The sequence below is a fragment of the Nematolebias whitei genome, chromosome 2, assembly GCF_014905685.2.
Source record: "Nematolebias whitei isolate Nwh7 chromosome 2, NemWhi1, whole genome shotgun sequence".
In the NCBI taxonomy this organism is placed as follows: domain Eukaryota; kingdom Metazoa; phylum Chordata; class Actinopteri; order Cyprinodontiformes; family Rivulidae; genus Nematolebias; species Nematolebias whitei.
This window is the reverse complement of record NC_056499.1, coordinates 56992982-57003176: the sequence shown is the minus strand read 5'-3', so window position 1 is coordinate 57003176 and position 10195 is coordinate 56992982. Positions and strand designations below refer to the sequence as shown.

At 42.2% G+C, this 10195-nt stretch overlaps 1 protein-coding gene across 1 annotated transcript in view; it reads right to left on the bottom strand.

Annotated features, from left to right (window-relative positions):
- The window catches only part of LOC119424952 (liprin-alpha-1), a 229419-nt gene that overhangs the window by 47154 nt on the left and 172070 nt on the right, over positions 1-10195 (bottom strand). The gene's annotated exons all lie outside the window — the stretch shown is intronic.

Here is a 10195-nt window from a genome sequence, read left to right as displayed (position 1 = left end):
GCATGACCCACGTGAGCATGACCCACGTGAGCATGACCCACGTGAGCATGACCCACGTGAGCATGACCCACGTGAGCATGACCCACGTGAGCATGACCCACGTGACTTCCGCATTCCAAATTGTCAGGGCAAAGAGAACTTCCGGGTCAGACCACTTGTCAAAAATAAAATCATGATAATCGAAAGTGAGGCTCATTATCAGTTTTTTCCATTTTCGTTGTTTTGCACAAAATCAGAAATGGGATGATGCTTCGTTACCTGATTTTTCATTTTGGTTTAATAAACGGAAAACGAAACAAACAAGTGTGTTTTTGTTTTTTCATTTTTTGTTTCAAACGAAAAAAAAACTGCCTGAATGTACACGGACCGAGATGTGAGAGACTGCAATCAACTTCTAGTAACTGGGTTTTTCACCAATCTGCTTTATAAGAAAATGGCTGTTACAGCCTCAGTCCTGTACTGACTTTCTCCTCTTGTGGGGTTCTTTCATTTTTTTTCCTGTACTTTTTTCCTGCCTTTCCATGTGGGAAGTTTTCTTCTAGTAATACATATCCAGCTGCTGGTTGGCTGCCTCCTCCAGGAACTGGTGGTTCTTGACAAGCCTTTTCTAACGAGGCAAAGAGAAAGCCGCTGTTGCAGAAAACACATCAATTCTCTACAAGAATTTACCAAACAACATAATGAAGACATAAAGGGCGAGTGCTACTCAACAGCCAGCCATAGAAAGCTGGTGAAGATTGATAAATTGAATGCAGCAAAACATAGGGAAATCCTGAAGGACCATTTGATGTTGTCTGCAAAAGAACTGTGTGGTCTCTCACATCTTACCTGCTAAAGCTCCTTCAGAGTGATCACAGGTGTCTTGGTGAGCTCTCTCTCCATTCTCCTTGTAAAGTCCCTCAGTTTGTAAGGACAGCCTGCTCTCAGAAAATTAACACGTCCCATATTTCTTCCATTTCTTGAAGACAATTTTTAAAAAACTCCTGGGGTAGTTTAGGAGCTTGTAAATTATTTTATATTCACAACCTGACCCCCTAATTGGCATTATTTTGTATAAATGTGATTTCTTTTTGGCTGCAAGGCCAATTTATTTATATTAGACCTGGCCACATGGCGGCAGTGCGTTCTGGAGGTGTGGCACGTACTGGAATAAATTCTCGAATAAAATTCAAAATTTTCATCTATAAAACTGTCCATGGAAAAGTGATGGTGGAGGATGAGTTCCTGAGCTTTATTATTACAAAAATGAGAACCCTGCCTCAGGATGAAATTGTTTTATTAGCCTTAATCAATTTCTCCTCTGAGTGGATTGAGGAGTCAAAGCGGCTGCTGTTTGAGCTATGCACGACTTCAATGTGCTACATTAAACACAAAGGCCCTGAAAAGGATGTTAACAGCAATAAGGACTGCCTCAGGGTGTTTAACGAGTGTGGTGAAAATATCCCTAGATTTGTTTTGGATTATCTGGATGTACTTCCGCTAGTGGGATTTGGCAACTTGGGATGCCTCCACCCTTCTCAGCAGGGTGGAACAGATGAGCCTGGAGGTGTCTTGACTAATGAAGGCCTTGGAAACCCAGGCCAGTGTGAATGAGAACTTGGAAGCGGTAGCAATAGCTATGGATCGCTGGATGACTGCAGTCGCGACGCTCTGTGGCTCCCTTGGTCAAACGCACCGGACCGGTGTAGTACCAGTTCATTGCGAGAAAGCGTCACAGGAGCCGATGACATCTGCCTGCCACTTGCAAGTCCAGCTGCTGGAGGACCTGCTGAAATCACTGGCCTGGACCAATGTGGTAAAGAAGGGGATATGAAGGCCTCAAAAAGTCCAAAACAAAGCTGCGAAGCCCAGGAATGGGGAATTTAACGACGGTGCATCACGAAAACAGCGCAAGATGGTGGCAGAAACTGGTACCAGCGCGGACAACATCATCCCAGTGGTCAAAACCGGGGTGGTGAGTGTATTTGCAACAAGATTTGCACCTAATCTTAACAATGACACTCTAAGCTCTTATCTGACTGATAAACTGGGGAAGACGGTGATGATGATGATATTGACCACAAGGATTTATAACAGAAATAAATGGGGAAGACATCCAAGAGGGGTTATTACATTTTGTAAGCACTGTATGAATATATGAAATATGTATAGAAGTATATGTGTATTTAAAGGGCTTTCATTTCATATATTTATTTGTATACTTTTTTTAATTACTATTATTATTTCCTTCTACGTTAGAAAATATTAGAGGTAAGCGCTTAGGCAGAGATGTTTATTTGTTAATATTGTTTAAAAAACTAAAAAGAAGCATTTAAAATATTAAACATTTTAATTGAAAAAGTGAATTCTTTAAAAAATATTAGTGGCAACTCTTAAGGGAAAACAGGCTGAAGAACACATTTAAAAAGGAATTATTGCAGAAAATAATATATATAGTAAAAAATAAAAAAGAAAAGAAAAAAGGCTGCAAGTTCAAGGACACGAGGATAAGGATGGGGTGGGGGATGTGTGCAAACCTGGGCCCAGCTGCCCTCGTCATCGTCCTGGTGTTAACGTGGTTAGAGTAAGCATGGTGAGAAGAACAGAAAAGTGAAGGGTTAGTGAGGCCGCAGAAATGAGCTCGAGCAGTTTCATGTGGAAAATATTAACTAAATACAGTACATGCCGAGTACAAATATACAGACTAAACGACAAAGGTGTCACACAGGAAAAAAGTGATGAAATAACCATAAATGAACTGCACTTACAGTGGGGCAAAAAAGTATTTAGTCAGCCACTGATTGTGCAAGTTCTCTTACTTAGAAAGATGAGAGAGGACTTTAGTTTTCATCATAGGTACACTTTAACTATGAGAGACAAAATGAGAAAAAATAATCCAGTAAATCACATTGTAGGATTTTTAAAGAATTTATTTGTAAATTATGGTGGAAAATAAGTATCTGGTAAATAACAAAAGTTCATCAGAGTACTTTGTAACATAACCTTTGTTGGCAATGACATGTCAAACGTTTCCTGCAAGTCTTCGCCAGGTTTGCACACACTGTAGCTGCTATTTTGGCCCATTCCTCCATCAGATCTCCTCTAGAGCAGTGATGTTTTGGGGCTGTCGCTGGGCAACATGGACTTTCAACTCCCTACACAAATGTTCTATGGGGTTGAGGTCTGGAGACTGGCTAGGCCACTCCAGGACCTTGCAATGCTTTTTACGGAGCCACTCCTTCATTGCCCGAGCCGTGTGTTTGGGATCATTGTCAGGCTGGAAGACCCAGCCACATTTCATTTTCAATGCTCTCACAGGAGGAAGGAGGTTTTGGCTTAAAATCTCACAATACATGGCCCCCGTTCATTCTTCCCTTAGTCCTGTCCACTTTGTACAAAAACAGTCCCAAAGCATGATGTTTCCACTCCCATGCTTCATAGTAGGTATGGTGTTCTTGGGATGAAACTCAGAATTATTCTTCCTCCAAACACGACGAGCTGAGTTTTTACCAAAAAAGTTCTATTTTGGTTTCATCTGACCACATGATTTTCTCCCGGTCCTCTTCTGTACCATCTATGTGCTCTCTGGCAAACTTCAGATGGGCCTGGACATGTACTGGCTTAAGCAGGGGGACACGTCTGGCTTTCAGGATTTGAGTCCCTCTCTGCGTAGTGTGTAGCCTTTGTTACTTTGGTCCCAGCTCTCTGCAGGCCGTTCATCAGGTCCCTCCGTGTAGTTCTGGGATTTTTGTGCACCGTCCTCATGATCATTTTGACCCCATTGGATGAAATCTTGCATGGGGCCCCAGATCGAGGGAGATTATCAATGGTCTTGTATGTCGTCCATTTTCTTACAATTGCTCCCACAGTTGACTTATTCACACCAACCTGCTTCTCTATTGTAGATTCACTCTTCCCAGCTTAGTGCAGATTCACATTTTTCTTCCTGGTGCCTTTCGAGAGCTCTTTGGTCTTGGTCATTGTTGAGTTTGGAGTCTAACTGTTTGAGGCTGTGGACAGGTGCCTTTTATATAGATAACAAGGGCAAACTGGTCCATTAATACAGGTAATAAGTGGAGGACAGAAGAGCTTCTTAAAGAAGAAGTTACAAGTCCGTGAGAGCCAGAAATGTTGCTTGTTTATTATTGACCAAATACTTATTTTCCACCATAATTTACAAATGAATTCTTTAAAAATCCTACAATGTATTTTCCTGGATTTTGATTCCTCATTTTGTCTCTCATAGTTGAAGTGTACATATGATGAAAATTACTGACCTCTCTCATTTTCCTAAGTAGGAGAACTTGCACAATCAGTGGCTGACTAAATACTTTTTTGCCCCACTGTATATAGCCTACTGGCTGGTAGGGCAACACAATATTAGGAAAAACATGTGATGTGTGATATTATTAATTTAATATTGCAAAATTGATAAGACTGTGGTAGCTCAGTGGCTAGTGCAGTGGTCTTATAAACCTGCGACTGCAGGTTCAAGACCAGCTTGTGTCAAGAAGGGCATCCAGCATAATACAACGGCCTAATTTTTCTTTCAAGTTTGCTGGCTGCAGCAACTCCTGAATATAAGAGACAAACTCAAAAGAAAAACAACCACAATAACAGTTGTAATGATAATAGAAATTGTGATAAAGCCATATTCTTTTCAGTCCCTACTTTCTGTCATCAACATCACAGTGTTTCCCCTAGGCTTGAGGTCTTGGGAGGTGAGGTGCTGGTTATTGTATGGTGAGGGGGTGTGGTGGTGGCATTGACAAGGAATACTGTACTTTCCGGTCTATAAGCTGCTACTTTGTTCACAGGCTTTGAACCCCGCGGCTTATACAAAGCTGCGGATACTTTATGGATTTTTTTTTTGGACGGGCTAACGAGCTTCCTACCAACAAAAACATTTAGCTTCTTCACACCTGGGCGTTCACATAGCTGCCCAATACACGTCTGTCTTGGGGGTTGGGTCCTTGTTAGGGTTGGGCAATTCTCGAGGATCGAGAATCGTTTGGAACCGGGACTAATGGTCTGGTTTTCCCAGAATCGTTCTAAATATTTATTTTCGATTCCTATTTTCGATGCCTAGTCCGCCAACCGGAAATTGAAGCCGCCCGCCGAAAACCAAAGAAGAATCCACCGGAAGTGTTTGCATACATAGAGAGTGAGAGCTGCAGTCGAAAGTCTGGCTTAACTTTAATAAAATGACCAGTCGGCTCAGTGCAGCACTTGCAATAATTTTAAATCGTGCAAAGGAGGGTCTAGAAGTAAAATAGTGGCCCGTCTTTGACGCGCTCCACCGGATTATTTTCACTGCCTCCTCCTCCGGGTCCGACCCTCAGAAGTAACAGAGTGGCCCGTCTTTGAAGCGCTCCGCCAGACTGTTTTCGCTGCGTCCTTCAGGTAAATAAAACTATAAACTACGTCTCATACCAATATTAAGGCAGATAAATTATACTTAACGTAAAGCGGTAGGTCAACTCAAATACAAACAACATGCTAACGTTAGCTCGTATTTTTTTCTTAGACAAACGACCTGAAATGGCTAAAAATGTTAGCCAAGCTCCAGGATGTCCTCCTTTTCCCTTTATTTATACAGGTAGTCTCATTGAGTCATGATAACTCATTTTCAAGAAAGACCTGTTTAGGGAGCAGATGGGGGTTAAGGGACTTACTTATGGGCCGAGAGCAGGGCGAATGAGGGTGGAGGTAGGTGTGGGTGCTTCACCTACCCCACCCACATTTTTGATGTTGTCGGTACCGGGGCTTGAACTGGTGATCTTCTGATCACAGGCCCACCTTCTCTAACCTCTGCGCCACCACTCCCCCTCCGTTCACCATAGCGTCCAAGGGAAATACGTCGGTGCAACTGAATGAAGAGTACCACAGAACGGTTACAGCATATATTGTGAAAAGGTTGCATCCCTTTTCAGAATGGAGTCACCAACATTTAGGTTAATTAGGCAATAACAATAAAGCTAAGCTAATTAATTGTCCATCCTAAGCTAACGTTACAGTAACAGTGACATTACATGTTTGTTTATGTTTGCAGGGACATGGTGAAAACCATCAACCCAAGTACACACCACCTACCATGGATCACTTGTCAAATAAGTTAATCATCTTGTTATAAGGTGGAAAAGTGCTGCTCTGCGCTTTAAACAGAAGATGGATGATGTGTCTGGGAGAAGATCCAGAGAAAGTTCGGGGAGTGTGGCGCAGAGGTTAGAGAGGTGGGTTTGTGATCCGAAGGTCGCCGGTTCACGCCCCGGCCCCGACAACATAAAAAAAAAATGTGGGTGGGGTAGGTGAAACACCCACACTTGCCCCCACCCTCATTCGCCCCACTCTGGGCCCATGAGCAAGGCCCTTAACCCCCACCATGTGCTCCCTAAACAGGTCTCTCTTGAAAATGAGTTCTCGTGGCTCAATGAGACTACCTGGATAAATAAAGGCTAAAAAAAAATAATAATAATAATTTTTTTTTTAAAAAGATGATCGAGCAGGAGAAATATTCACAACTGGCCTTTTCTGCTATTAAAATCTGAAATCTAAATACTAGTAATGTTCTTTGTGGTCAACAGAGGAAGACTGTGGAGATGATGGGGTCAACATGCAGTCTGAAGAAAGGCCTGAGAATGAGGGAGTGGAGGATGAGGAGGAGAGTAAGTGTATGATAGCTGAAATTTTACAGATTCCAGTGTTTCCCCTAGTTAACTTGCCATAGTGGGGTGCTCATCTCATCCATGATTTTTGTTGATGGGGAAGGATGGAGACATGTCTGAGCGCAACTTGTACCAACAGTTTTTGAGTGGGGGCGGGGGGCATGCAGCATGAGGGAAGAGGCACCTTTAGCTTTTTAGCTAGAGAGCCTGTATTTCGCGCCGCTAGCTTACCATACCATACCAATTTATTTATAGAGCACTTAAAACAGCAACAAGGCCAACAAAAGTGCTGTACAAAAGAAAACACATGCACAGCGGACAGGAAAACATAAAATAACAATACAGATACAAATAGCAGCAGAAGCTAACTAAAATGGCCAACAGTGTAGAGAACAGACCGGACCAAAACAAATCACAATGTGTTAAAAGCAAGAGAATAGAAGTGGGTGTTCAAGCAAGACTTAAAGACTGAGAGTGTGGGAGCCTGCCGGACACTCAGTGGCAACTCATTCCACAGTCGTGGACCTGCAACAGAGAAAGCCCTGTCACCTCTGAGCTTACGACGGGTTTCTGGGACTGAGAGAAGCATCTGGTCTGCTGACCTCAGAGAGCGCGGTGGGACATATGGCTGCAGAAGATCAGTGAGATAGGATGGGGCGGAACTGTTCAGTGATTTAAAAACATACATGAGAATTTTGAAATGGATCCGAAGGTGAATGGGTAGCCAGTGCAGGGAGGCCAAAACTGGCGTGATGTGCTCTCTATAGCCTGTACCAGTTAAAAATCGGGCAGCAGCATTTTGGACCAGTTGTAGACGAGCAATGGAGGACTGACTGATTCCAAACAGAAGTGAATTGCAGTAATCAAGCCTAGATGTTATGAAGGCGTGGATCACTGTCTCGAGGTTCTTTTTGGAGAGTATAGGCTTCAGCTTAGACAGCCATCTCAGCTGAAAAAAACAGGATTTGACCATCATGTTTACGTGACTGTTGAGTGTTAAGGACGGGTCCATTATCACCCCCAGATTAGGGACCTTATGTTTCTCTAGCGGGGCTAGAGAGAAAAGGTATGGTATGGTATGGTATAAAGTTTATTCATTTTAAAAAAGTACAAAACAATTCCATAACAATATAAAAAAGATACAAAAGATGTAAAATGAAAGGCAGCAGAAAGAAGAAAAAATCTTATTATATCTGCCCCTTTTTTCAAACAATTATTTCAATCATAATAATCTTCAAGTAACAGAACAAAATGAATAACTCTTTCTAATTTTTCTAATTCTAATCCAAAACACACACTAAGCTACTTCATATATACTTTTTTAACAATTCAGCTTTGATCTTTTTCTTAAATGTACACATTGACTTGGCATTTTTCACGTCACTCTCTAGAACATTCCACAATCCAACTCCTTGGATTGAGGTAGACCTTCCCTTCAGACTAGTTCTGAATTTTGGTTTGACAAATATCTCTATCCCCTTAAGATTATAACAACTTTGTCTTTTAACAACATTTCTTTGGATATTTAATGGTAATGTGTTATTTTGAGCCCTATACATAACTGATAAAATACTATAATCTACCAAATCATGGAACTTCAATAACTTAAGTTGATAAAATAATGTGCTTGATGGGTGACTGTAATGCTTTCTGGTGATGATTCTTATAGCTCTTTTCTGTAAAATAAAAATAGGTTTTGTAAATGTTTTACACGCGTTCCCCCAAACATCAATGCAATAGATTAAATGTGGAACAATGATTGTGTTATACAACATGTACAGAGCTTTATCATTTAATAATTCCCTGACTTTGTATAGTACTGCAATAGATTTAGATATTTTTGTTCTTACAGAATTTATGTGATTTTTCCATGTTAGCTGTTCATCAATGATTACACCCAAAAATTTCATCTCATTAACTCTACAAATCTCAACACCCTCAATTTTAAATGGATCGTCAACAGTTTTCTTTTTGTTACTAAATATCATGTATTTAGTTTTGTCTAAATTTAAAGGTCAAAAGGTCAATGTCATGGTTCATGAGTGAGCCATTGGGATGGAACAGCATGACTTCAGACTTCTTCTCATTGAAGCTTAAGAAGTTTAAAGACATCCAGTCCCGGATGTCAGCCAGGCAGTCAAGAAGAGGCTGAATAGAGCGTGTGCCTCTGTGCCTCAGGGGGAAGTAAATTTGGCAATCATCGGCGTAGAAATGAAAGGGTATGTTGTGTTTGCGGAAAATAGCACCTAGTGGCAGCAGGTATAAAGAAAAAAGAAGGGGACCGAGGATGGACCCCTGCGGTACCCCCCACTGGAGCGCTGTCGATGCTGAACTAAAATCTTTGATATTGACACAGAAGGTTCTGTCAGAGAGGTAGGACCCAAACCATTTAAGGGCTGACCCTGTGATGCCCACCCACTGCTCCAGTCTAGAAATGAGGATCTTGTGGTCGATGGTGTCAAAAGCAGATGTAAGGTCCAATAGGACAAGCAGCACAGAATCACCTGCGTCTGTGGATATGAAAATGTCATTAAAAACCTTCAGTAGAGCAGTTTCAGTGCTATGGAGAGATTTGAAGCCAGATTGGAATAACTCTAGGATAGCGTGATCCCCCAAAAACGGTTTCAACTGAGACTCCACAATTTTTTCCAGTAGTTTAGAGGTGAATGGGAGTCTGGAGACAGGCCGGAAGTTGGACATGACTGAGGGGTCAAGGTTAGGTTTTTTCAGGAGGGGCTGGACAACAGCATGTTTAAAAGTTTTTGGCACCACATCTGAGGATAAACTGCTATTCAGAATAGCGAGAATAAAAGGACCCAGGGTAGGAAAAACGTCCTTTAGTAGTCGAGGGACCACATCAAAGGGGGAACCAGAGGGCTTCATGCTGCACATTACTTGCTCCAGAGAAGACAGAGAGATGGGCTCAAAGTGGTCAAACACAGCCACACACTGAGATGGGATGGACAGATCATGAGCTGGTGGAGAAATGAGTGCTCGGGTGTTTGCCACTTTTTCTAAAAAGAAATGGAGGACGTTTTCACACAGCTCAGTTGAGGCTTCCAGAGGTGAAGGCTCACTGAGGTGTAGAACTGAGTTCAGGGTGGAGAAAAGAACTCGGGGGTTGTGGGAGTTGGAGACAATTAAATCAGAGAAGAATTTACATTCGGCAGCTTTAACGGTTTTCTGATAGTGACGCCAACTCTCCCTTAACATTTGAAAAGAAACCTGCAGCCTGTCCTTCCTCCACCTTCGTCCAGCTCTGCGACACTGCCGCCTAACGGCTTGAGTGACGTCATTCAGCCAAGGCTCTGATTTAAGTTTCGTTTTTCTGGTCTTAAGGGGAGCAACACGGTCTAGAACATTTAAACAGGCAGAGTTGAACTGAGAGGTTAGCTCCTCAGTGGTAAGAAACACCGAGAGCTGTTCGATCCTCTCAGAGTTAAAACCTTCATTAAAACGAGCAGCAGTGAAATGGTTAATGGAACGCGTACGTGCAGGAACGCGTGTCTTAGCAGTATGACAAGGGGGGGTGAAGTCAAACAATACAGGCA